The following is a 26,530-nucleotide window of genomic DNA, read 5'->3' as shown; positions in this document are numbered from 1 at the left end:
GTCACCCAGGCTGGAGTGCGGTGGCCGGATCTCTGCTCACTGCAAGCTCCGCCTCCCGGGTTTACGCCATTCTCGTGGCTCAGCCTCCCGAGTAGCTGGGACTACAGGCGCCCGCCACCTCGCCCAGCTAGTTTTTTGTACTTTTTAGTAGAGACGGGGTTTCACCGTGTTAGCCAGGATGGTCTCGATCTCCTGACCTCGTGATCCGCCCGTCTCGGCCTCCCAAAGTGCTGGGATTACAGGCTTGAGCCACCGTGCCCGGCCGATGAGCTTCTTTTAAGCATGAACTTTGTCCTCATCATCTATGTATCCTTCATTTACTTCGTTGGGTTGTGCATATACTATTTGTTGAATAAATAAGTTATTTATATGATTGCATTTGCCACATTAGGATCTCAATAAAAGTTTTATTTTCCTTTTTTCTTTTCTTTTTAAAGACGAATAAAGTGTTTATCAGAGAAGAGGTGAAAAACTGCTCAAATAATTTTAGGCACTGTAAATGGGAAGAGGTACACAACTGTGTCCTTTTTTGTGGAGGCAAAGGAGTCTCTTGAAATGATACATATTGGTACAGGGAGGTTTCTGAACAGGTGCATTACAACATGATGCCCACAAGTCCAGGTCATATAATGGAAAAGTCAATGTCCAGATTATCAAAGAATTAAGAGAACACAATGGGCCATCTTCCATATGTTTCAGAAATGCTGAAGAAGTCGTTGAAGGATTGGTCTTGCCATTCTCTAGGAATCACGTTCCTAATTCATTTGGTTGCTGCTGCTTCACTTCTGTGAAGGTATTGAGACTCTGCATAGGGACAAAAGAAACCAAAGAAAAATGATTAACAACAAAAGAAGGCAAAATATTGGCTCATATTTTATACATAAGTAATATTGGGGGTCACACCTTTCCTGAGATCAGTCTGGATTCCAGGTCTGATTTTAGAGAGTACTGAAACATTTGACTATAGGTCTTAAATCATTCAAATATAGGGTGCAAGAGGAGGCAGACAAATGAAGGAAAGGGTACTAATTTGAGGGAACGAAACACTGAAGGACCTGGTTATGCCAGATAGTAGTCACCTTGGGCCAGTATCTTCAGTTATTTATTTTCATGACCATCTGTTTCCTCCCTGGAAAACTAGAGAAGAATGGGGGTTAGTTCAACTCTGGTGTCAAAATGTGTGTGTGGCGGTGTGGGGGAGGGTTTTGTTTTGTTTTGTTTTTTGAGACAGAGTCTCACTTTGTCACCCAGGCTGCAGTGCAGTGGCTGATCTCAACTCACTGCAACCTCTGACTCTGAGGCTCAAGTGATCCTCCCACCTCGCTTCCTAAGAAGCTGGGACTACAAGTGCGCTTGCAGCTAATTTTTGTATTTTTCGTAGAGACAGGGTCTTGAACTCCTGGGCTCAAGCAGTCTACCTGCCTTAGCCTCCCAAAGTGCTGGGATTACAGGCATGAGTTACCACACCCAGCCAATGTTTTTATAATACGATTTTTCTACAACTGTATTTGCTGGAGAAAATCACACAACTGTGTTGACCAGCCATGATCACAAATCAAGAGGACTGTGTTACATCTTTTTATCTCTTCTGTAACTTCCAACTTATTCCTACATCCTCACCTCTCAGCTTCACTTTCAACCAATGAATCTACCTCATCTTTCATCTAGAGCTATTCTGTCCAATGGTAGCTACTAGCCACATGTAGCTATTTAAATTTAAATTAATTTAAATTAAAAATTCAGTGCCTGAGTTGCACTAACCACATTGCGAATGTTAAACAGCCACGTCTCCCCTTACTATCATACTGGACAGTGTAGATATAGAACATTTTCACCATCTCAGAAATTTCTGTTGAACGGCACTGGTCAAATGTAGAGGAATCCCTTCATCTACTCAACCCTGACTCTCTAGACCTGTCTGCAATGTATGTCCATCTACCTTCCCTTTTGTGCCAATGGAAGAGGTGTCCATATTCTATCAGAGAACCAGCCCCTCCATGTGTCATCTCACCAACTCAAGGACCTTGCTTTCTGTCTCACCATTCTGTATTGTAATGATTCCCCTTTATACTGAATTATTTTTATTAACAAAATGTCAAATCTTTTAAAAAATAATACTTCCCACTTCCAGGAAATTAAATAGACTTACTTTTTCTTATTACTCCTGCTAAGTACAATGAAAAAACTTTGGACATTTTATTTATAAATATATCTATATATAATATATACATATATCTAATGTATAGATATATGTAACTATTATATATTTACATTGATATTATATATAAAATATATTGATAAGATACACACACACACACACACACACATACACCCATATCAAGGCTCAGCTCGGAAAGATGAAGAGAAAAGCCATGCTGGCTAGAAAACTTGGGGCCCGCCGGGCTCAGTGGCTCATGCCTGTAATCGAGCACTTTGCGAGGCCAAGGCAGGCGGATCACGAGGTCAGGAGATCGAGACCATCCTGGTTAACATGGTGAAACCCCATCTCTACTAAAAATACAAAAAATTAGCCTAGCGTGGTGGCAGGTGCCTATAGTCCCAGCTACTCAGGAGGCTGAAGCAGGAGAATGGCATGAACCCGGGAGGCAGAGCTTTCAGTGAGCCAAGATCGCACCACTGCACTCCAGCCTGGGCGACAGAGCAAGACTCCGTCTCAAAAAAAACAGAAGACATAAAAAAGAATGAAAGGAACATTTTAGTACTTTAAAATACAAAAACCAAGGTAAGAAACTTAGAGAATGGACATAACAGCAGAATGAGAGGGACAGATGAAATAATCACTAAGCTGACAGATCAACAGGAATTACCCAATCTGAACAGACCAAAAAAAGAGACAGACCCTCAGGGATCTTTGGTACTACACCAAAATGTCTACTATTTGTGTCACTGAAATCTCAGAAGGCAGAGAGAAAGAGGGCAGGGCTAAAAAGTCCCAAATTTGAAAGCAGACATAAACATAAGGGTTCAACAAACTGAGCAAATCCTAAGACTCAATCTCCTGGGCTCAAGTGATCCTCCCACCTCAGCCTCTTGAGTAGCTGGAATTACAGGCATGCACCACCATGTCCAGCTAATTTTTAAATTTTTTTTGGTAGAGACAGCGCCTCACTATGTTGCCCAGCCTAGTGTCAAACTACTGAACTCAAGTGACCCTTTTGCCTCAACCTCCCAAAATACTGGGTTACAGGTGCAAGCCACCATGCCCAGCTGAAAAACACCTTTATAGCATCTAGGGAAAAAACAATACCTTACTTATAAATAAAAAGCATCAGAATGACAGCAAATTTCTCATTAGAAACCATGCAGACCAGAAAAAAGTGACTCAATATTTTTTAGGTACCAAGAGAAAATAATTGTCAATATAGAACTCGTACCTGGTGAAAAACATTCTTCAGAAAAGGAGAAATCAAAATATTATCAGAAGAAGGTAAACTAAGAGAATTTGTTGCTAGCAGATCTACTTTAAAGAAGATCTGGCCAGTTTTGGTGGCTCCTGCCTGTAATCCCAACACTTTGAGAGGCTGAGGTGGGAGGATCACTTGAGCCCCGGAGTTCAAGACCAGCCTGGGTGACATAGCGAGACTCCATCTCTACAATAAATAAATAAATAAATAAATAAATAGACACACACACATATACATATATATATATATATATATATATTTTTTTTTTTTTTTTTTTTTTGAGACAGAGACTCACTCTGTCACCCAGGCTGGAGTACAGTGGTGTGATCTTGGCTCACTGCAACCTCCATCTCCTGGGTTCAAGTGATCCTCCTGCCTCAGCCTCCCAAGGAGCTGGCATTACAGGCATCTGCCACCATGTCCAGCTAATTTTTATGTCTTTTTAGTAGAAACGGAGTTTCACCATGTTTGCCAGGCTGGTCTCAAACTCCTGAACCCAAGCGATCCACCTGCCTCCGTCTCCCAAAGTGTCAGGATTATAGGCATGAGCCAACATGCCCAGCCTTACAAAAAAATTTTCAAAATTATCTGGGCATGGCCGGGCACGGTGGCTCATGCCTGTAATCCCAGAACTTTGGGAGGCCGAGGAGGGCAGATCACGAGGTCAGGAGATCAAGACCAGCCTGGCCAACATGGTGAAACCCAGTCTCCGCTAAAGACACAAAAATTAACCAGGTGTGGTTGTGGGCGCCTGTAATCCCAGCTACTCAGGAGGCTGAGGCAGGAGAATCACTTGAACCTGGGAGATGGAGGTTGCATTGAGCCAAGATTGCACCACTGCAGTCCAACCTGGGCGACAGAGCAAGACTCTGTCTGAAACAAAGAAACAAACAAACAACAACAACAACAAAAAACCTAGGTTTTCAAGAGATCAGCAAAGAGAAGACAGTGGCAGTTCAGACTTAAAGCGGCCAAAGGCAGAGTAAGGACACCACTCTGGTGAGTTGCTGCGCTTACGTCTGCTTTTCAAAAAGCCACCGTCCTCCCCCTTTTGCATCTGAATAAGGAACAAGGAAATACCATGTATGTGATGTGACAGGATGCCAGCAGAGAAGCCTCGGTCACTTGTGTAAAATAAGCACAACCCTATTCTGCCATGTCCACTTGGTCTTAGCCCGTGTGACTTTCTGCCCCCCAACTCTCTTCTCTTTTACCTCTCATTATCCTACATCTCCCCTAGAGCATGTGGCTCTATTCCTCACATCCCAGCTCTGTCATTAATTAGGTTGTTCACTGCATTTCCATTTGAGGATTACGTTGCTCAAAGGTCCTTTAAAAAAACAAAAAACAGGCCGGGTGCGGTGGCTCATGCCTGTAATCCCAGCACTTTGGGAGGCCAAGGCGGGTGGATCACCTGAGGTCAGGAGTTCCAGACCAGCCTGGCCAATCTGGTGAAACCCCATCTCTATTAAAAATACAAAAAGTAGCTGGGCGTGGTGGCAGGCACCTGTAATCCCAGCTACTTGGGAAGCTGAGGCAGGAGAACCACTTGAACCTGGGAGGCGGAGGTTGCAGTGAGCCGAGATGGCACCACTGCACTCCAGCCTGGTCAACAGAGCAAGACTAAACAAATAAACAAACAAACAAACAAAACTATAACTAAAACATATTTCTCCTGTTACAGGTACTCCTTTTCTGATCAAGAAACTTTCATTTGCCTCCATGTACCAGGCAACTGTGTGCTTTCCTTCTGCTGTTTGCAGTCTTAATCACAACCCCATGGAAGGATTAGGCACAAATGTCACTCTGCTGTTTCCTTCAGTAGATTATGTGAGTATAAATTGGATTGTGTAAGTGCATATTAACTCTTTCCCTTCAATGCTAATACAGCACGCTGTATTTGAGATCTTTTTTATTTCCTTGCAGAAGGATAGAATGAGAAAGCAAGGGGTCACAACTTTCTTTCTCTTGGCAAGCAGAAATAGTGAACTGAGAAGGCTGCCAAACTGCCAGTCTCTGTACGAAATGTATCCAATAACCTAGGGATTACAATTCAGGATGGCCACTGACTGTTCTCGTGGAGCTTATTGGAAATGATTTCTTTATGAAGATTTCTAAGGAGCCCCTTCCAGTGCAGTCACAACAGAAAGGCCTCCCATGCAACATAGAGAGCAGTGCAAATAACACCTTTATGAGAGATTAAAATAGTAACAGGTAAACTGCACAGGCTGCACCGTTCTCTGTGATAGTCCAACAAAGCTAATCTCAGCATTGTTTACTCTCAGCACTCCTGTAAACTCAGATCCCACTTGTCTTTCACAGTTGTGTGTACCAGAGTACCTCAAAGTGAGATCTGGGAGCAGTGTTGCTTTGTGAACTGGTTGTTACTGGTTAGCCATAGGTGTAGAAATTGCGAATAAGTCTTTAGAGACATTTATAGCAACACAACAGAATGTTTTTGTATATCATAATTTAAAAGTTAGACGTCTTTTCAAAATATCACATTTCTAATAATGTACTTTTTTCTTTGTTTTTACAAAAGTATAAATCAGCTGAGGATTAGGAATTTTTTTACTTTTATTCTTATTTATTTAATTATTTTTTAAGAGACAGGGTTCTCACTCTGTTGCCCAGGCTAGAGTGCAGTGATGTGATCATAGCTCACCATAACTTCCCCAGCTTTGGGGCTCAAGCAGTCCTCCTGCCTCAGCCTCTGGGTAGCTGGCAATACAGGCACATGCTACCACACCTGGCTAGAAAGTTTTTTTTTTAAAGATCTGGATGGCTGGGGATGGTGGCTCACACCTATAATCCCAGCACTTTTGGAGGCCTCGGCAGGAGGGTCACTTTAGCCTAGATTTAGACCATTTGGGCAACATAGTAAGACCCCCTTCCCCAACCTGTACAGAAAAATTTTTAAATTGGCAGGGTGTGGTGGTACACACCTACAGTCCCAGCTACTCTAAAGGCTGAGGCTGGAGGATTGCTTGAGCCTGGGAACTGGAGGTTACAGTGAGCCATGATTGTACCACTGCACTCCAGTCTGGGCAACAGAGTGAGAACTTGTTTCAAAATCATCATCATCAACATCATCATCACTTATTGTATATTTCAAAATAGCTACAAGAGAAAATTTGCAATGTTCCCAACACATAGAAAAGATAAGTTTGAGTTGGTGGATATCCCAAGTGCCCTGATTTGTATACAGGTATCAAAGTATCATAGGTACCCCCAAGATACGTACAACTATGATATATCAATTAAAAAACACAAAAAAAACTTAAAACTCTACAGACATACCCTTCTTTAATTTTTCTTTTTCCCTCATTAAATATATCCAATAAGACAAAGTCTTATGGATTCTATCCCTGAAATTTACCTCATACTTCCTCACCCTGCCTTTTGTCATATTTCCTAACTGAACTTCTCCTAACTGAAATTCCTGCCTCCAAGCATGGCCATCACCCTAATCTAATCCCATCCCTATCCGTAACTCTGCTGTTAGGCCATCACTGTGCGGTTAGAGGTGAAGCTGTCCCTCTTCTGCCTAAAAACTCTCACCTTATACAACAAATTCCAAACTCTTTGCTGAACTTTTAAAGCCCTTTGCAACTGAGTCTGGCCTACACTCTTGGCCTCGTCTTTAGCCCCTCTCCAAATCACCCTAAGCCCCAGCCACACTCGACTGCTTGCTACTCTTCAGACACATTATGAAACTTGTTACTCCATGAATACTCCATGCCCTGGGTCACTCTGCCACCTCTGCCCTGGAATGCCTCTTCCTCCATGTGTAACTGGCACTTTCATCCTTCAAAGCTCAGCTCAGGTCATTTCCTTTTTGTATTTTCTCTGACATTCCTCCTTTTTTTTTTTTTTTTTTTTTTTTTTTTTACCAAATATAATTACTCTCTTATCTATATCTCCCTCTTACTTTATATCTATACTTATATACATATTTCATATAGTTATTAGTTTGCCTGTTTTGTCTCAGCTTTTCCTTTCAAAATCAAGATGCTTTGTTAATTATCCCAGCAACCAGTATAGTGCCACACATATAGGAGACACTCACTTGCTTATGTCAGTAATTATTATTTTTTTTTAAAGACGGAATTTCACCCAGGCTGGAGTGCAATGGCATGATCTTGGCTCACTGCAACCTCCGCCTCCCAGGTTCAAGCAATTCTCCTGCCTCAGCCTCCCAAGTAGCTGGGACTACAGGCGTGCAACACCAAACTTGGCTAATTTTTGTATTTTTAGTAGAGACGGGGTTTCCCCATCTTGGCCAGGCTGGTCTCGAATTCCTGATCTCGTGATCCACCCGCCTCGGCCTCCCAAAGTTCTGGGATTATAGGCGTGAGCCACCGCGCCCGGCTATGTCAGTGTTATGAGTTAAGACAGTCTTTCATTTATTCATTTATTTATTCATTCATTTCTTGGGGACCACATGATCCAAGCTCTCAGGATCTAGTTAGTGGTGACTAAGATAAAGAAGGTCACAACCATTATAGAACTTACATTACAATGTAGGAGACAGAAAACAGAGTAATAAACCAAAACAAGCAAATAAACAAACAAGATAATTACATGTGTAGATTATTGCTAGGAAAAAAATCTAAACAGATTGATGAGGAAGAGTCTGTCTGCAGAGACCAGCCTAGACAGGGAGGTCAGGAAGATACCCTGAGAAGATGACACTTGAGCTGAGATTTGAAAGATGAGAAGTGCAGAACGGGACTGACTTGTTCAAGGAAAAGAAAAAAAGACCAATATGGCTGGAGCAGAGTGAGCAGGGCTGAGCAGTATAAATCAAGTTGGGAAAATGGGACCCAGCATATAGGACCTCACTAATATACAGTAAGGAGTTTAGCTTTTCCTTTGAGCAGTAGAAGCCCTTCAAGGGTTTCAAATAAGGGAGTGGACTGGATCCAATTACAATGTTAAGAAATGTACATTTGTCCTTGTAGAGAGTGGATTAAAGAAGAGCAAGAGAGAAGATCAGGGAACAGATGAAGGGATTATTCTAGAATTGTAAGCCAGAGGTGAAGATTGCTTGCAGGTAGGAGGGCAAAGGTGAGGATAGAGAGAAGTGGATAGATCAGAGATATCATCTGAAGGTCAAATTAAAAGTCCTGGGTGATGGATTAAATGTGTGTGGAGCTACGGGGAGATAAGGGAAATGAAGTAGGAAGAACTACCCTGAGCTGGGCGTGGTGGCTCACTCCTGTAATTCCAGCATTTTGGGAGGCCAAGGCAGGAGGATCACTTGAGCCCAGGAGTTTGAGAAAAGACTGAGCAACAAGGCAAGACCTCGTCTCTACAAAAATAAAAACCCATGCACCCGCAGTCCCAGCTACTTAGGAGGCTGAGGTGGGAGGTTCGCTTGAGCCCAGGAGTTTGAGACGGCAGTGAGCTATGATTGTGCAACTGTACTCCAACCTGGGTGACAGAGCAGGACCCCATCTCAAAAAAAAAGAAAGAATGACCCCTGATGTTTTGGGTTGAGGGTGGACATTGGTGGTATTAATTAAATTGGTGAGGGAGTCTTTGGGACCAGGTTTTGCATACTGGGCTGGAGGAGAGGTAGTGACTAGAATTAAGAGCCCTGGGCCGGGTGTGGTGGCTGAAGCCTGTAATCCCAGCACTTTGGGAGATTGAGGAGGGTGGATCACCTGAGGTCAGGAGTTCGAGGCCAGCCTGGTCAACATGGTGAAACTCCGTCTCTACTAAAAATACAAAAATTAGCTGGGTGTGGTGGCGGGCGCCTATAATCCCAGCTACTGGGGAGGCTGAGGCAGAAGAATCGCTTGAACCCGGGAGGCAGAGGTTGCAATGAGCCGAGATGGCTCCACTGCACTCCAGCCTAGGTGACAGAGCAACACTCCATCTCAAAAAAAAAAAAAAAAGCTCTGTTTTGATTGGAGATGTATATTGGACATCCAAGAGAAGCTGTCAGGAATTAATAAATAACTAAATGGTAGAAAAAGAAACTGAGGCTGAAAAGAGTTATACAGGTACCAAGTGTTAGGATCACCCAAGTCTGCCCGACTCATAAACACTAAGCTGGCTCACGCCTATAATCCCAGCACTTTGGGAGGCTGAGGCAGGCAGATCACCTGAGGTCAGGAGTTCAAGACCAGTCTGGCCAACACAGTGAAATCCCCAACTCTGCTAAAAATACAAAAATTAGCCAGGTGTGGTGGTGCATGCTTGTAGTCCCAGCTACTTGGGAGGCTGAGGCAGGAGAATCGCTTGAACCCAGGAGGAGGAGATTGCAGTGAGCCAAGATCGTGCCACTGTGCTCCAACCTGGGCGACAGAGTGAGACTCCATCTCAAAAAACAAACAAACAAACAAACAAAAACCACTAAGCTAAGTATATGCAAATTGACAATTTTTTCTTTCAGGTATAATTAGAAAATAAGCACAAAACATTTGGGAATAGAAAGGTAAAATACATGGTTAAAATTTTTTTTTTTTTTTTTACTGTTTTGAGTTTTTTCCCCCCAGCACAATCTTAAACAAAAGAAATGAAAATAAAACAAAACAACCTTTGTCCTGGGATGGAGTTAAGAATACGCAACTCCGGAGTAAGTTGGGTTCAGTTGATGTCTCTACCACTTACCCTTGGGTGACCTTGAATAGGTTCTCTCAAAGCTTTGTACCTCAGATTCTAATCTATAAAATATTTTAAAATACCAGCCGGGCGCAGAGGCTCATGCCTATAATCCCAGCACTTCGGGAGGCCGAGGCGAGTGGATCACAAGGTTAGGGATCGAGGTCAGGAGATCATGTGACTAACATGGAGAAACCCCATCTCTACTAAAAATACAAAATAAATTAGACAGGTGTGGTGGTGCATGCCTGTAATCCCAGCTACTCGGGAGGTTGAGGCAGGAGAATCGCTTGAACCCATGAGGCAGAGGTTGGAGTGAGCCAAGATCGCCCCACGGCACTCCAGCCTGGGTGACAGAGCGAGACTCTGTCCCAAAAATATATATATAAAATGATGCAACCAATGTGAAAAATAATTTGATGGTTCCTCAATAAGTTAAATATAGATTTACTATATGATCCAGAAATTCTACTCCTAAGTATATATCCAAAATAATTGAAAACAAAAACTTGTATACCAATGTTCATAGCAACTCTATTTTGAAAATAGCGACACGGAGGAAACAACCCAAATGTCCATCAGTTGATGAATAGGTAAACAAAATGTGATATATCCATATTGTAGAATATTATTCAACCATAAAAAGGAATGAAGTACTGATACATGCTACAACATGGATGAACCTTGAAAACATTATGCTAGGGGAAACAAGTCAGATACAAAAGGCCATGTATTGTATAATTCCATTTATACCAAGTTCCAGAATAATCAATAGATGAAGAAAAGCTAAATATTGAGCTCTTGCCACATTCCGGGTACTGTCTGAAATTTTTTAGATATATAAACTCACTTAACCTTTGTAAAAGGTATTATTACTCCCATTTCACAGATTTCAAAATTGAAATACAAACCTGGGAATTTAAATAGTCTGGGAATTTAAATTTAAATTTAAATGTGTTTATAATGACTATATAACCCTGAGTAAAGACATTCAGATTTGAACTTCTTCATCTTCTTCTTTTTTTTTTTTTTTTTGATACATGGTCTCACTGTGTTGCCCAGGCTGGAGTGCAGTGGCATGATCTCAACTCACCGCAACCTCCGCCTCCAGGATTCAAGCGATTCTCCTGCCTCAGTCTCCCAAGTAGCTGGGACTACAAGTGTGTGCCACCACGCTGGCTAATTTTTGTATTTTTAGTGTAGACAGGGTTTTACCATGTTGGCCAGGCTGGTCTCAAACTCCTGGCCTCAAATGATCTACCCACCTCGGCCTCCCAAAGTGCTGGAATTACAGGCATGAGCCACAGCGCCCAGCCTGAAACTGCAGTGAGCCGAGATTGTGCCACTACACTCCAGCCTGGGTAACAGGGCAAGACCCTATGAAAGAAACAAAGGAAGGGGAAGGGAGGGGAGGAAAGAGAAAAATATAGGACTTTGGGAAATGAGCCATACAAAAATTAGAGTGACCATATTTTGAATCTTTTCCTAGGAATACAACTTGGAATCCAGCAGGCAACTTAGTTTCCCTAAGACTAATAAAATAATATTTTGCTCCTTACTTTACCTCACAAATTGAATTCATAAGGAGATAATATTTCTTGTGAGATCACACATAACACTCACAAGGCAAGACATGTATTCACTGGAATTTAATGTAACTAAATTTCAGAGATATTTGTAAATGTGGGCTCAACATGTAAAAATTGATCCACTTGCAAAGGAGCCAGTCTATCTGTAAGGAAAGACTGGAAGAATTTTGTAAATCTGTGGGATGTGGTTGGGGACCATGGAGAAAAAATCAGAACTACAAAATGGCAAAGTTGATTTCTAACATTCATTTTTACTTGGAAATGTATGATTTCAGAAGCAAAATAATAAAACAACCTCACTGCTGCATTAAATAAGTGAAAGTATTGTTTTATTAATTTGTTTCTTTGTTTACTATTTTGTCAACTTATAGGTGTTAGATGTATTTAATTTTAATTCAAAAAGTATTCTTAAAATAATTTTATTCTTCTTAAGATTCCGAGTCAACATTTTTCTATACTTCAATATTTCCGTTAATCCATAGAGCCCTTACTCTGTGTGAAGTACTGTTTCCATGCCTACATACTATACATATAACACAATGTAATGGAATAAATCAGGGTTTGCAATCACAATAGTAATAGTTTTTCTTATATCATGACTAGGACATGATATAGGTCGTAACCAGGAGATATTTCCATTACTTTAAGCATATTAACTCATTTAATTGTTGAGACAATCTATTAAGGTAGATACTATTGTCTTTTTTTTTTTTTTTTCCTTTTTGTGGAGAACGGGGTCTCGCTATATTACCCAGGCAGGTCTTGAACTCCTGGGCTCAAGCTATCCTCCCGCCTCTGCCTCCCTGAGAGCTGGGATTACAGGCGTGAGCCACTGTGCCCGGCCTACTAGTGTCATCTCTATTTCATAGATGAGGAAACTGAGGCAGACAAGGTCACCTAGCTCAAGTAAAGGATGAAACTGGGGTTGGAATGAAGGCGGGTGTCTCTGACGACCATGCTCATACCCAAGGTCTAGAAAGACCTGATTTAGATTCTGGCTCTGAATTTACAGCTGAATGGCTTGAAGAAGTCCCTTAACTTCCCGGAGCATTGTTTCTCCATTTGTGAAAAGGTAATTGTAATAAACAGCTCACAACTTTTTTGTAAGAGTAAAATTAAATCATGTGTGTGAGAGCACTTTTACAAACAGTAATGGGATACCCAATTATGGCATCTATTGTTTTGTTAACACGTAAAGCTAAAAACTGGATGAGCTGTTTACAAGAGGGAAAAATTGAAAATAAAGAACAAAGGCAACCCTGATAATATCTAGACTCTCTATTTGATTAAAACATACATATTCTTTGTTAGATACTTTGGCTGCATCAGACATTAAACAAGTAATTAGATCATATTTTCACTCTTCATTCCTGTATTACAAAAGGAGAAAACTTAAAACACTTTCAGAAACCTATTTTAGCTGAAACAATAATTTATTTTAAAGTCTGGAAGAAAAGGCTCTGGCCAAGTCAAGGAGGGTTTGGAACACGCCACTTGTCAACTGCAGTTGATAGAGTTCCCCATGGGAGAACGCAGCTGGAGACTCAGGCCAAGCAAGTCCCCCAGAAAAGTCTCCTAGAAAGTTAAGCAAGAGACTCTGAGATGGAAATTACAGTTGTTTTGTTACATCTTTCCAAATCAAGAATTCTTGAGCACTTTCTATTATTGTCATTCGTCTTAAGGGAGACAATATATTGTTATTGTTGTTTTTTGTTTTCCTTTTTTTTTTTTAGATGAAGTCTCAGCCTTGTCTCCCAGGCTGGAGTGCAGTGGCGTGATCTCGGCTCACTGCAACCTCTACCTCCCGGGTTCAAGCAATTCTCCTGTCTCAGCTTCCCAAGTAGCTGGGATTACAGGCGCTCGCCACCATGCCCGGGTAATTTTTTAATTTTTAGTAGAGATAGAGTTTCACCATGTTGGCCAGGCTGGTCCCGAACTCCTGACATCAGGTGATCTGCCTACCTTGGTCTCCCAAATTGCTGGGATTACAAGCGTGAGCCACAGCGCCCGGCCAATATATTGTTGTTTTCAAAAAAATAACAGCTTTGAAATCAGATACTAATTTAAATTCTAGCAGCTTGGCTTTATTAGCTGGTAGATCTGGGTCATTATCTCCTTTCCAGAGTCTCTATTTCTTCCTACTTAAAAGGAAATTATATACCATTTACCTCAAGAGGTGGTTAGTATATGGATTAAGTAGCAATAATAATAATAGTAATAGCTAACAAGTATTGAATACTTCTAACGAGCTGAGCGCTATGCAAAGTTTTTGTTGTTGTTGTTGTTTTTGTTTTTATTTTGAGATGGAATTTCGCTCTTGTTGCCCAGGCTGGAGGGCAATGGCGCGATCTCGGCTCACTGCAACCTCCGTCTCCTGGGTTTAAGCAATTCTCCTGCCTCAGCCTCCCGAATAGCTGGGATTACAGGCATGCGCACCACGCCCGGCTAATTTTGTATTTTTAGTAGAGAGGGGGTCAGGCTGGTCTCAAACTCCTGACTTCAGGTGATCCGCCTGCCTCGGCCTCCCAAAGTGCTGGGATTACAGGCGTGAGCCACCGCGCCGGGCCACAAAGTTCTTTACATATGCTTCTCCTAGTTAATCTTCACACTACCCTATGAGAAAGGTGGCATTGACTCTATTTTGTAGGTGAATACACAGATGCTTCATGATGATAAGCAGCTAACAAGTAGTGGATCCAAGATCAATGAAACAACCACAATGACACATAATAGCTACTTTTTAAATTTAGCTCCTTTTCCTTAGTAGCCTTCAAGGAGGATTTCAGGAAGAGGAGACAGTCTTTTTTTTTTTTTTTTTTTTTTTGAGACAGAGTCTCGCTCTGGGGCCCAGGCTGGAGTGCAGTGGCTGGATCTCAGCTCACTGCAAGCTCCGCCTCCCGGGTTTACGCCATTCGAGGAGACAGTCTTTACTCTTTCTTTGGCACAGAACTCAGGGGTCCAACCTCCTTTGAGAACCTGCAATGGCTCCACAAAGATCTTTCTGCCTCTGACTTATTGCCAGGGTAAACCTATTTATACCTTGAGATTTCAGACAGAAAAAGTGCAGCAAGATGCGAATATTGAAAAACTTTAAAATAGCAATCTTCCAAGCATGTTCATCAAGTGAAGTAAAACGTCCATATCTGTTTTCATCTCTGAATCACTGAAGAAATTTAGTGTTAGAAGCCAGGCTGTGACTAGCCTGGCAAAGTCCCGATCAATTTAATTTATGTCCCTAGTCTGCCACTGAACCTATTCTCATTTCCACAAAAGGTGAGAGGCAGGCTGGTGAGGTAGGATGATGGACTTGAGGATTCCTGACTCCAGTTACTTCCTAGCTGGATGTCTTTGAACCAGTTGCTTAATTTCTCTGAGGTCCATTTTCTTATCAGTAAAATAAAGATAGGAAAAGCTACCTACCTCATCAAGTTGTTAAAAGGAGTAAGAAGCCAGGTGCGGTGGCTCACGCCTGTGATCCCAGCACTTTGGGAGTCCGAGATGGGCAGATCACTTGAGGTCAGGAGTTCAAGACCAGCCTGGCCAATATGGTGAAACCCTGTTTCTGCTAAAAATACAAAACTAGCCAGGTGTGGTGGCGCACACCAGTAGTCCCAGCTACTCGGAGGCTGAGGCAGGAGAATCTCTTGAAACCTGGAATCAAAGGTTGCAGTGAGCAGAGATCACACCCTTGCACTCCAACAGCCTGGGCATCACAGCAAGACTCCAACAACAACAAAAAAGAGTAAGTGAGATCTTTCTGAATGTTGAATCTGATAGAAAGCTGACTTTTTCTTTTTTTAGGCAGGGATTTACTCTGTCACACAGGTGCAGTACCCCAATCACAGCTCATTGCAGCCTCAACCTCCTGGGCTTAGATAATCCTCCAGTCACATTTTTTGATACTTTTTTTGTAGAAATGAGGTCTCACTATGTTGTCCAGGCTGGCCTCGAACTCCTGGAGTCAAGTGATCCTGCGGCCTCGGCCTCCCAAAGTGCTGGGATTACAGGCATGAGCCACCACACTCAGCTGAAAGCTGACTTTTTCTACAGTCTAAAGTTTCCAAAGACCATTCTGTGCTTTCACCATAAAATCTCATGCCCCTGGAAAGTCTATGCATGCACACCTCTCAAATGCCCCCTCACTGTCTAGGCTCCAATACTTCCCAGAATACAGTTGTCCTTTCTTGTGTATCATCAATCATTCGTTCATCCAGCAACTTTTTTTTTTTTTTTTTCAGGAATGGGGTCTCATTATGTTGCCCAGGCTGGAAAGCAGTGGCTATTCACAGGCACAATCACACTACTGATCAGCACAGAAGTTTTGACCTACTTCATTTCCAAACTGGGCTGGTTCACCCCTCCTTAGGCAACCTAGTGGTCGTTTATTCTCAGAAGGTCACCATATTGATGTCAAACTTAGTGCAGACATCCCACAGGTATAATGCACTACAGCCCAGAACTTGTAGGCTCAAGTGATCCTCCTACCTCAGCCTCCCAATTAGCTTGGATTACAAATATCCACCACTACATGACCCAGCAAACATTTTATGAGCCCTTGTTATGAGTGGGGACCTGGAATGAATGCTGGGAATACAATTATAGAACTAGACACACACGGTCCTTACTGCCAAAGACTCAGAGGTCTAGTGAGGGAAAGGACATGATAATTCTTGGTGTCCATGCGAGAGGGAAGGGCAAGGTGTTGTAGAAATGCATATAATGGGCACTTTACTTAGACTTGGATGGTCACAGAAACCTGTTTGAAGAAATTAAATTGTATTTAGAGAGTAGCTCTAAAGGGATGTGGTATGTAACCTGTGCAAATGACATCTCTCTATCTCTCCTTTTTTTTTTTTTAGAAAAAAAAATAGATGTGTCAGAAGGCTATAAAGTTCATATTATTTGCCACCAAAAAATAGTCTCTATCCCATTGGAGATACTCTCAAAGGATTTAGCAAAACTCACTCCAGCAGATTCTCTTTTCCCTACAACCTTCTGAAGAAAGAGCCTTTTTGTTTCCCAGGGCCCAAGGAGTGAAATATCCCAGCAATGAGTTTGTAGAACAGGGAGGTGCCCATGAAACCATTCCCCGAGAGTAATATGGAAATTTAAAGAAATGGTAAAGAGGCTGGGCACGGTGGCTCATGCCTGTAATCTCAGCACTTTGGAAAGCCAAGGCGGGCTGGTCACTTGGGGCCAGAAGCTCAAGACCAGCCTGGCCAACATGGTGAAACCCTATTTCTACTGAAAAATACAAAAATTAGCCGGTGTGGTGGCACACACCTATAATCCTAGCTACTCAGGAGGCTAAGGCACGAGAATCACTTGAACCCAGGAGGTGGAGGTTACAGTGAGCCGAGATCATGCCACTGCACTCCAGCCTAGGCAACAGAGCAATAATCCATCTCCAATAAATAAATAAATAAATAGGCCAGGAGAGGTGGCTCACGCCTATAATCCCAGCTCTTTGGGAGGCTGAGGAGGGTGGATCACCTGAGGCCAGGAGTTCAAGATCAGCCTGGCCAATATGGTGAAACCCCATCTCTACTAAAAATATAAAAAACGGAGCTGGACTTGGTGGCAGGTGCCTATAATCCCAGCTACTTGGGAGGCTGAGGCAGGAGAATCGCTTGAACCTGGGAGGCAAGGGTTACGTGAGCCAAGATCACACCACTGCACTGCAGCCTGGATGACAGAGTGAGACGCCGTCACTAAAGAAATGAATAAAATAAATAAATAAATAAATAATGGAGAAATTCTTCCTGAAGAAAGGGTGGAATTTAAAAACCAGCAGTCTGGCTGGGCGTGATGGCTCACGCCTGTAATCCCAGCCCTTTGGGAGGCCAAGGCAGGCGTATCACAAGGTCAGAAGTTCAAGACCAGCCTGATCAACTTGGCGAAACCCCGTCTTTGCTAAAAATACAAAAATCAGCCCGGTGTCATGGTGCGTGCCTGTAATCTCAGCTACTCAGGAGGCTGAGGCAAGAGAATTGATAGAACACTGGAGGCGGGGGTTGCAGTGAGCTGGGATCATACCACTGCACTCCAGTCTGGGCAACAAGAGTGAAACTCTGTTTAAAAAAAAAAAAGAAAGAAAGAAAAGAAAAAAGAAAGAATGAAAGAGAGGAACCTAACCTAGGGGGTTGAGAAGGAAGCAGGAGATGATGTTCAGAAAAGACTTCTCTAAGAAAGTGTTTGAATTCAAATAGGAAGGGTACATTAGAATTAACCAAGTTTGTCTACGGCCATACCACCCTGAACGCGCCCGATCTCGTCTGATCTCGGAAGCTAAGCAGGGTCGGGCCTGGTTAGTACTTGGATGGGAGAATTAACCAAGTTTGGTAGGGGAGTGATGGTGTCTAGGAAAAGGGAAGAACACATGCAAAGACCTTGAAGTAGCTTTTTTGAAGAAATGAGAGAATGATGGTATGAATGGAACAGAGAACGGGGGTAAAATAATATAAGACTAGACTGGGGCAGTCATTGGAGCTAAAACTTGCTGAGGACTATAGAGTTTGGAGCATTAGCTTGTTTATTTATTTATTTATTTATTTGAGATGGAGTCTTGCTCTGTTGCCCAAGCTGGAGTGCAGTGGCACCATCTCAGTTCACTGCAACCTCCGTCTCCCGGGTTCAAGTGATTATCCTACCTCAGCCACCCAAGTAGCTGGGATTATAGTCACCTGCCACCACACCCAGCTAATCTTTGTATTTTTAGTAGAGACGGGGTTTCACCATATTGGTCAGGCTGGTCTTGAACTCTTTAGCTCAAGTGATCCACCTGCCTCGGCCTCTCAAAGTGCTGGGATTACAAGCGTGAGCCACCGCACCCAGCCTGGAACGTTAGTTTAAAAACAATGAGAAGGCCGGGCGCGGTGGCTCAAGCCTGTAATCCCAGCACTTTGGGAGGCCGAGACGGGCGGATCACGAGATCAGGAGATCAAGACCATCCTGGCTAATACGGTGAAACCCCGTCTCTACCAAAAAAATACAAAAAACTAGCCGGGCGAGGTGGCGGGCGCCTGTAGTCCCAGCTACTCGGGAGGCTGAGGCAGGAGAATGGCCGGAACCCGGGAGGCGGAGCTTGCAGTGAGCTGAGATCCGGCCACTGCACTCCAGCCTGGGCGACAGAGGAGACTCCGTCTCAAAAAAAAAAAAAAAAACAATGAGAAGCCATTGGCAGATTGGAAATGTGGGGAAGGGGCTGACATATTATATCTTATAAAAATATCACTCAGGCTGATATATGGAAGTTTATTGAAAGGAGTGAGTGGGGATATGGGGATGCCAGTCAGGAGGCTGTTGCAGATATTGAGATAAAGATGACAGTAGCTCATCCTAAGGCAAAGGCAATGGAGATGGAGAAAAGTGGATAGATTCAAGTACATGAAATAGATAGTATATACTATAGGTCAGTAAAGAAAGGGGGTTGGAATGCCTCCTAGAATTCCATAATTCTGCACTTGGGATTCAGCAATCTGTGTTTCCTAAGGAAAAAAACATGGAAGGCTAAGGTGGGTGGATCAAGAGGTCAGGAGTTCAAGATCAGCCTAGCCAACATGGTGAAATCCCATCTGTACAAAAAATACAAAAATTAGCCAGGCATGGTGGTGTGTACCTGTAATCCCGGCTCCTCAGGAGACTGAGGCAGGAGAATCGCTTGAACCTGGGAGGCAGAGGTTGCAGTGAGCCGAGATTGCACCACTGCATTCCAGCCTGGGTGACAGAGGGAGAATCTGTCTCAAAAAAAGAAAAAAAGGAAAAGAAAAGAAAAGAAAAAAAACATGGAAAGAGGATCAGATTGAAGGGGGAAGATTGAGTTTAGGTTGGACATAAAAGACTAAGATATGCAAGTAAAGATATCAAGTAGACATTTAGATATGTAGGTCTGAATTCAGAAGAGAGATCTAAACTGGAGATTTGGCAGCCGTTGACACAGACATGGTAACCGTGGCCATGGAAGGGATATGGTCACCTAGGTAAGCTTTCAGAATGAGAAGAGAAAAGAGAGATTACTGAATGAGAAAAGAGAACCAGGCATGGTGGCACACACCTGTAGTCCCAGCGGGACCACTTGAGCCCAGGAGTTTAAGGTTGCAGTATGCAATGATCACACTTGTGAATGGCCACTATAGAGTGATACTCTGCCTCTTCAGAAGAGAGAGAGAAGAGAAAAGAGTCTATCACAAAGATTTGAAGAATGCCAACATTTAATGGCCAGGTACAGGAGAAGGGACTCACGAAGGACATTGAAAAGGAACTCTTAAGTAAGAAGGAAGAATACTAGATGTAGCATCATAAAAATCAAGGTAAGAGCATATTTCAAGTGTGAAGGAATGACTAGTAAACTCAAATGTTGCTGTAAGATCAGCTTAGAAGGGGACTAGATACATACCCAAGATAAATGAAAACATACATCTGGGTCAGGCATGGTAGTTCCTGCGTGTAATCCAGCACTTTGGGAGGCCAAGGCGGGTGGATCACTTGAGTCCAGGAGTTCGAGACAAGCCTGGGCAACATGGTGAGACCCTGTCTCTACAAAAATTAGCTGGGCATGGTGGCACATGCCTGTAGTCCCAGCTACTCAGGAGGCTGAGGTAGGAGAATTACCTGAGCCCAGGAGGTGGAGGTTGCAGTGAGCCAAGATTGCATCACTGCACTCAAAAAAACAAAAAAGAAAAAAAGAAAAAACAAAACATACATCCATTAAAAACATGCAAATGAATGTTCATGGCAGTATTATTCATTGTAGTATTATTTCTAAGAGCCAAAAATACTACTGCATGAATGAACTTTGAAAACATTATGCTCAGTGAAAGAAATCAGTCACAAAAAACAATATACTGTAAATTTTCAATTACATGAGATATCCAGAATAGGCAAATCTATACAGACAGAGAGTAGATTGGTGTTTCCCTGGGCCTGGGGAGGCTAGAGGGGGATAGAGTGACAACTAATGGGCACGGAGTTTCTTTTGGAGATGAGGAAAAGTTCTAAAATTAGACTGTGGTGATAATTGTCCAACTCTGTCATTATAATGAAGACCATTGAAATGTATAATTAAAATGGGTGAATTGCATGGTATGTAAATTTTATTTCAATGAAATTGTTTTTTTTTAAAAAAAAATCTAGGCCGGGTACAATGGCTCACATCTATAATCACAGCACTTTGGGAGGCCAAGGCAGGTGGATCACCTGAGGTCAGGGGTTCAAGACCAGCCTGGCCAACATGGCAAAACCCCATCTCTACTAAAAATACAAAAATTAGCCAGGCATAGTGGCAGGTGCCTCTAATCCCAGCTATTCGAGAGGCTGAGGCAGAGGAATCACTTGAACCCAGGAGGCGGAGGTTGCAGTGAGCCAAGATTGTGCCACTAGGTAATAGGGCAAGACTCCATCTCAAAAAAAAAAAAAAAAAAAAAAAAAATCTAATATTTAAGCCAGATGACAGCAAACTATTTTAAAATGGACATTATTCATTTTCCCTGATTCCAGCACCCTCTTATTCTAAAAGCAAGAAAACGAAGAAATTGAATTTGTCATTACAAGCTTGTTTAGTGCTGACAGAACCAAACAAAAGGAATTTAGAAATGTTGATGGATATCTCAGACCAACTAAATAATAACCCAATCAACTAATAATGAAGTGTTTACATATCTTGGATCCGTAGAAAACTATAGATAATCTGATAAAATTCTGAGTATTCAACCTGATTCAATTCATTCACTTATTCAGCATCTTTTTATTGAGTACCAATATGTGGCACTTTATAATAGATGCTTTAAACAGTGGTCATCCTTATAATTTTAATTGTTTGTTTATTTATTTATTTATTTATTTATTTTGGGGCAGGGTATCACTTTGTCACCCAGGGTGAAGTGCAGTGGTGTGATCTCAGCTCACCGCAGCCTTGATCTCACAGACTCAGGCGATCCTCCCACCCCAGCCCCACAAGTAGCTGGGACTACCAGCATGAGCCACCACACCCAGCTAATTTTTCTTTTTTTTAGTTTTTCACAGAGATGGGATTTTGCCATGTTGTCTGAGACTCCTGAGTTTGAGACATGGTTTAAAAAACCATGTCTGGTCTCAAACTCCTGAGCTCAAGCGATGCTCCTGCCTCCCAAAGTGCTAGGATTACAGGCGTAAGTCACCATGCCTGGCCTTAGTAGTCATCTTTTAAAAATATTACATTTAAAACCATGGTCTGACAGTAGGACTGAATATTAGAAATGAAGGCTATCCCTTACAATCTGGACATAAACTCTCCTAATGCATATTTTAATACTAGATAGTGGGAAGGAGGCAATAAGAAACTCACATTTGTTGAATGTCTATAATTTGTCAGGTAATGTGCTAAGCAATTCAAAAGTATGATCTCATTTAGTTCTCAAAATAATACATGAAGGTGAGTATTAGCATCATATGAGTAAACTATTCAAAGAGGTTATGTAACTTAGTCACGCATCTGTAAGCTGGAGGGAAAAGTTTTGAAACAAGGTCCTCTGATTCTAAAATCGGATTCTTGGGTTTTTTGTTTGTTTGCTTGTTTGTTTTTTGTTTTGTTTTGTTTTTTGTAGATGCTACCTCCTGAGAGAATGCTTATGAATTAATTCATTTATTCAGCAGAGATGTATTTAGCATTATCATATGCCGGGCATTTTGCTGGCCCCTAGGGATATAAAGATGAACCTGATGGAGAACAACCCCTGACCTCACAAGGCTCACAGTATAGCTAGGAAGGCAATAAACAGAGGTACTTTAAATCTTCAACATGGCCAGTCAGTGACTCACACCTGTAATCCCAGTACTTTGGGAGGCTGAGGCAGGAGGATCACTTGAAGCCAGGAGTTAAAGAACAACCTGGGCAACACAGCAAGACCCCTTGTCTTAAATAAATAAATAAACCTTCAACATGTTATAAGATTAACTCCCTTTATTGAATTTCACTGTATTTCAAGTGCTCTTCTATGTACTCCTGCATTCATTAAGACTCCAGTCCCCACCTTCCTTCCCGACTGCATCTCCTACCACTTTATCTGGGACCCTCTCTGCCAAAAACACTGAACCCTTCCCAGCAATCCCCTAAATTATATTATTTCATCTTTCTCACTTTTCCATTTTCCCTCCACCTTTGTACATTCTTCCCATTTTGCCCTTCCCTCTCTTTTAGGAAAAATAGATTTAAAACGAAGTGGGGGTGAGTGATTTCTAATAAGAAAGTCCTCATTTTTGGATTTTCTTATTGTTGTTGTTTTGTTTGTTTTTGAGACTGAGTTTTGCTATATCACCCAGGCTGGAGTGCAGTGACGTGATCTCAGCTCACTGCAACCTCCGCCTCCTGGGTTCAAGGGATTCTCATGCCCCAGCCTCCCAAGTAGCTGGGCTTATAGGCACCTACCATCACGCTCGGTTAATTTTTGTATTTTTAGTAGAGACAGGGTTTCACCATGCTGGCCAGGCTAGTCTTGAACTCCTGACCTCAAATGATCTGCCTGTCTTGGCTTCCCAAAGTGCTGGGATTATAGGCATGAGCCACCGTGCGCGGTCAAAAGACCTCATTTTTCATCTAGGTTAGCCTCTTCCTTGTACCACAGTGGCAAGTTATTTAATCTACTCCAACTCTGGTACCCCATCTGCAAAATGAGAATCATAATAACAACCTCACATGACATTTGTGAAGATTCATGCAATAAAAATGCATAGTGCCTGGCACATAGTAGTTTCAAAAATGATTTTTGTGTGTGTGTAATAGCAAGAAGAAATAGACCAATCAAAAGGGATTATTGAATGTCTGAATGTGAAAATGAAGGCAAGAACTGCTATGCATAAAGAGAAAGAGGACCCCCCCAAATCCTTGAGGGTCAAAAAATATTTTATGAAGAAGCTAAGATTTATATTACTGCTTGGAAGATGAGTAGATTCCAAATAGTCACAACTGTAGGAGAAAGACTGAAAGAAGGCTTGCTCTTTTTCTGGTTTTAAATTTTTTTTTTTTTTTTTTTTTTTTTGAGACGGAGTCTTGCTCTGTCGCCCAGGCTGGAGTGCAGTGGCCGGATCTCAGCTCACTGCAAGCTCTGCCTCCCGGGTTCAAGCCATTCTCCTGCCTCAGCTTGCCGAGTAGCTGGGACTACAGGCGCCCGCCACCTCGCCCGGCTAGTTTTTTGTATTTTTTAGTAGAGACGGGGTTTCACCGTGTGAGGCAGGATGGTCTCGATCTCCTGACGTTGTGATCCACCCGTCTCGGCCTCCCAAAGTGCTGGGATTACAGGCTTGAGCCACCGCGCCCGGCGGTTTTAAATATTTTATATGATACCCTGTAGAGCAGAACCAGGAACTGGTTGTAATAAGACGGTTAGCTCTCCTTTCTTTGCAAGTCAGGGCACTGTATTCATAAGAGTGTGAAGATTCTTCCACCCTCTTTACTCTCCTGACGCAAAAATGTCTTAAGAACTTCCCTAGTTATCCCATCCACCAACTCAACTACTGAGCCTGAACTGCAGATACTTCCTCCCCAGAGGCTTCCTCTTTACTATAAGCTTGTGATCATTTACTGATTCTTTTCAACAATTATTGAAATACATCAAAATCCTAAATTCTTGTTTGTACTTTGACTCAGCATTTGCACTTCTAGGAATTTATGTCAAGGATATAGTCATAGTGATGAGCAAATATCCAGCTGTAAGGATCTTTACCACAATGTATTTGTTTGTTTGTTTGTTTGGAGACAGATTTTTACTCTTTTTGTCCAGGCTGGAGTGCAATGGCGCGATCTAGGTTCATTGCAACCTCCACCTCCTGGGTTCAAGTGATTCTCCTACCTCAGCCTCCCGAGTGGCTGGGATTACAGGAATGCACCACGACACTCGGCTAATTTTTTGTATTTTTTTTTTTTTTTTTTTTTTTTTTTTTTTTTTTTGAGACGGAGTCTCACGCTGTTGCCCAGGCTGGAGTGCAGTGGCGCGATCTCGGCTCACTGCAAGCTCCGCCTCCTGGGTTCACGCCATTCTCCTGCCTCAGCCTCCTGAGTAGCTGGGACTACAGGCGCCCGCCACCGCGCCCGGCTAATTTTTTGTATTTTTAGTAGAGACGGGGTTTCACTGTGGTCTCAATCTCCTGACCTTGTGATCCACCCGCCTCGGCCTCCCAAAGTGCTGGGATTACAGGCTTGAGCCACCGCGCCCGGCCTTAATTTTTTGTATTTTTAGTAGAGATGAGGTTTCACCATGTTGGTCAGCTGGTCTCGAACTCCAGACCTCAGGTGATCCACCCGCTTCGGCCTTCCAAAGTGCTGGAATTACAGACACGAGCCACCACACCTGGCCCCCAATGTGTTTATAATAACAAAAAGTTGGAAACAATCTATATGTTTAACAGTAATTGATTTGTTATGTAACTCCTAGTCAGTTCATAAAATGTAAAACTATACAAAAAGATGATGCATAAAAGAATATAGTAGTCGGGCATGGTGGCTCATGCCTGTAATCCCAGTACTTTAGGAGGCTGAGGCGGGCAGATCACAAGGTCAGCAGTTCGAGACCAGCCTGACCAACATGGTGAAACCCCGTCTCTACTAAAAATACAAAAAAATTAGCTGGGCGTGGGGGCGGGTGCCTGTAATCCCAGCTACTTGGGAGGCTGAGGCAGGAGAATCTCTTGAAACTGGAAGGCAGAGGTTGCAGTGAGCCGAAATTGTGCCACTGCAATCTAGCCTGGGCAACGAGAGCAAAACTCCATCTCAAAAAAAAAAGAATATAGTATACACATAAAAATACTGATGTGATTTCACACCAATACCTTAACAGTGATTTTCACTGGGGTGGTCTTATAGACGTTTTCTTTTTTCTTTCTTTTTTTTTTTTTTTTTTAGACAGAATTTCGCTCTTGTTGCCCAGGCTAGAGTGCAATGGTGCGATCTCGGCTCACCACAACCTCTGCCTCCCGGGTTCAAGCAATTATCCTGCCTCAGCCTCCTGAGTAGCTGGGATTACAGGCATGTGCCACTATGCCAGGCTAATTTTGTATTTTTGGTGGAGACGGCATTTCTCCATGTTGGTCAAGCTGGTCTCGAACTCCCGACCTCAGGTGATCCTCCTGCCTCGGCCTCCCAAAGTTCTGGGATTACAGGCCTGAGCCACTGTGCCCAGCCTCTTTTTTCTTTTTTTCTTTTCTTTTTTATAATGAGCAACTATTATTCCTGTATTAAGTAAAAATGGTGTTTTAAAGTTCTTTGAGCTTGTATAAAATGTTACATTGAGAAAAAAAAGTAGACAATTATGACACGAGGCCAAAGAGTCATGAGTGGAGTGCCATATTTATTTTTCTGTAGTGCTGTTCAATATAAGAAAATGGTGAAAGATTAACTCTCTTTTCTAATAAAATTATTCTTACTCATCTTGCTTGCTTTTATCTTAATAAATGTTCAATAAATATTGATAGTATTTTAGTAGAGAAAATAAGAAATTACAGAAACACTATGGTATAGTGACAGAATTGTCACAGTCTTCAATTGAATTAGAAAGTTGCCGATATTGAAGAAATTTCAGAATCCTCCTTATGCCTTTGAAAACAATATTTCTTCATATTGGGCAAAGGTAGAAGTAAATGAAAGGCAATTTGTTTTTCTTTCTCTTTCCAAGTCTTACAGGACTTACTTAATAATAATTTAAAAAAAAATTAAATACAAGAAAATCACAGTAAAAACTTAGTATCAAAAAGCATGAATGAAAAAAGATTTTTTTTTGTGCCCTTTGTTAGATCATCCAGAGTTACTTCTCAAAGGTAACCTTATATTTCTTTACCAAAAAAAGATTGTTGAACACAAATAGGATCACATTAACTATACTGCTCTGCAATGTAGTATCTTGGCATATTTCTACATTAGTACATACAGAGTTTGCTCAC

At 42.2% G+C, this 26,530-nt stretch overlaps 1 long non-coding RNA gene across 3 annotated transcripts in view; it reads right to left on the bottom strand.

Moving 5' to 3' along the window:
* Nucleotides 1–383: 383 nt before the first annotated feature.
* Nucleotides 384–26,530, bottom strand: part of LOC123571664 (uncharacterized) — a 54,697-nt gene continuing 28,550 nt past the window's right edge. For all 3 annotated transcript variants that reach the window (XR_012430888.1, XR_012430887.1, XR_012430886.1), the window contains one exon: nucleotides 384–804. This is a non-coding gene — a long non-coding RNA (uncharacterized lncRNA). The remainder of the gene's footprint in view (nucleotides 805–26,530) is intronic.

Source organism: Macaca fascicularis, chromosome 2, assembly GCF_037993035.2.
Source record: "Macaca fascicularis isolate 582-1 chromosome 2, T2T-MFA8v1.1".
Taxonomy (NCBI): domain Eukaryota; kingdom Metazoa; phylum Chordata; class Mammalia; order Primates; family Cercopithecidae; genus Macaca; species Macaca fascicularis.
Note: the sequence above shows the minus strand (reverse complement) of the source record. Positions and strands in the feature narration are given on the sequence as shown.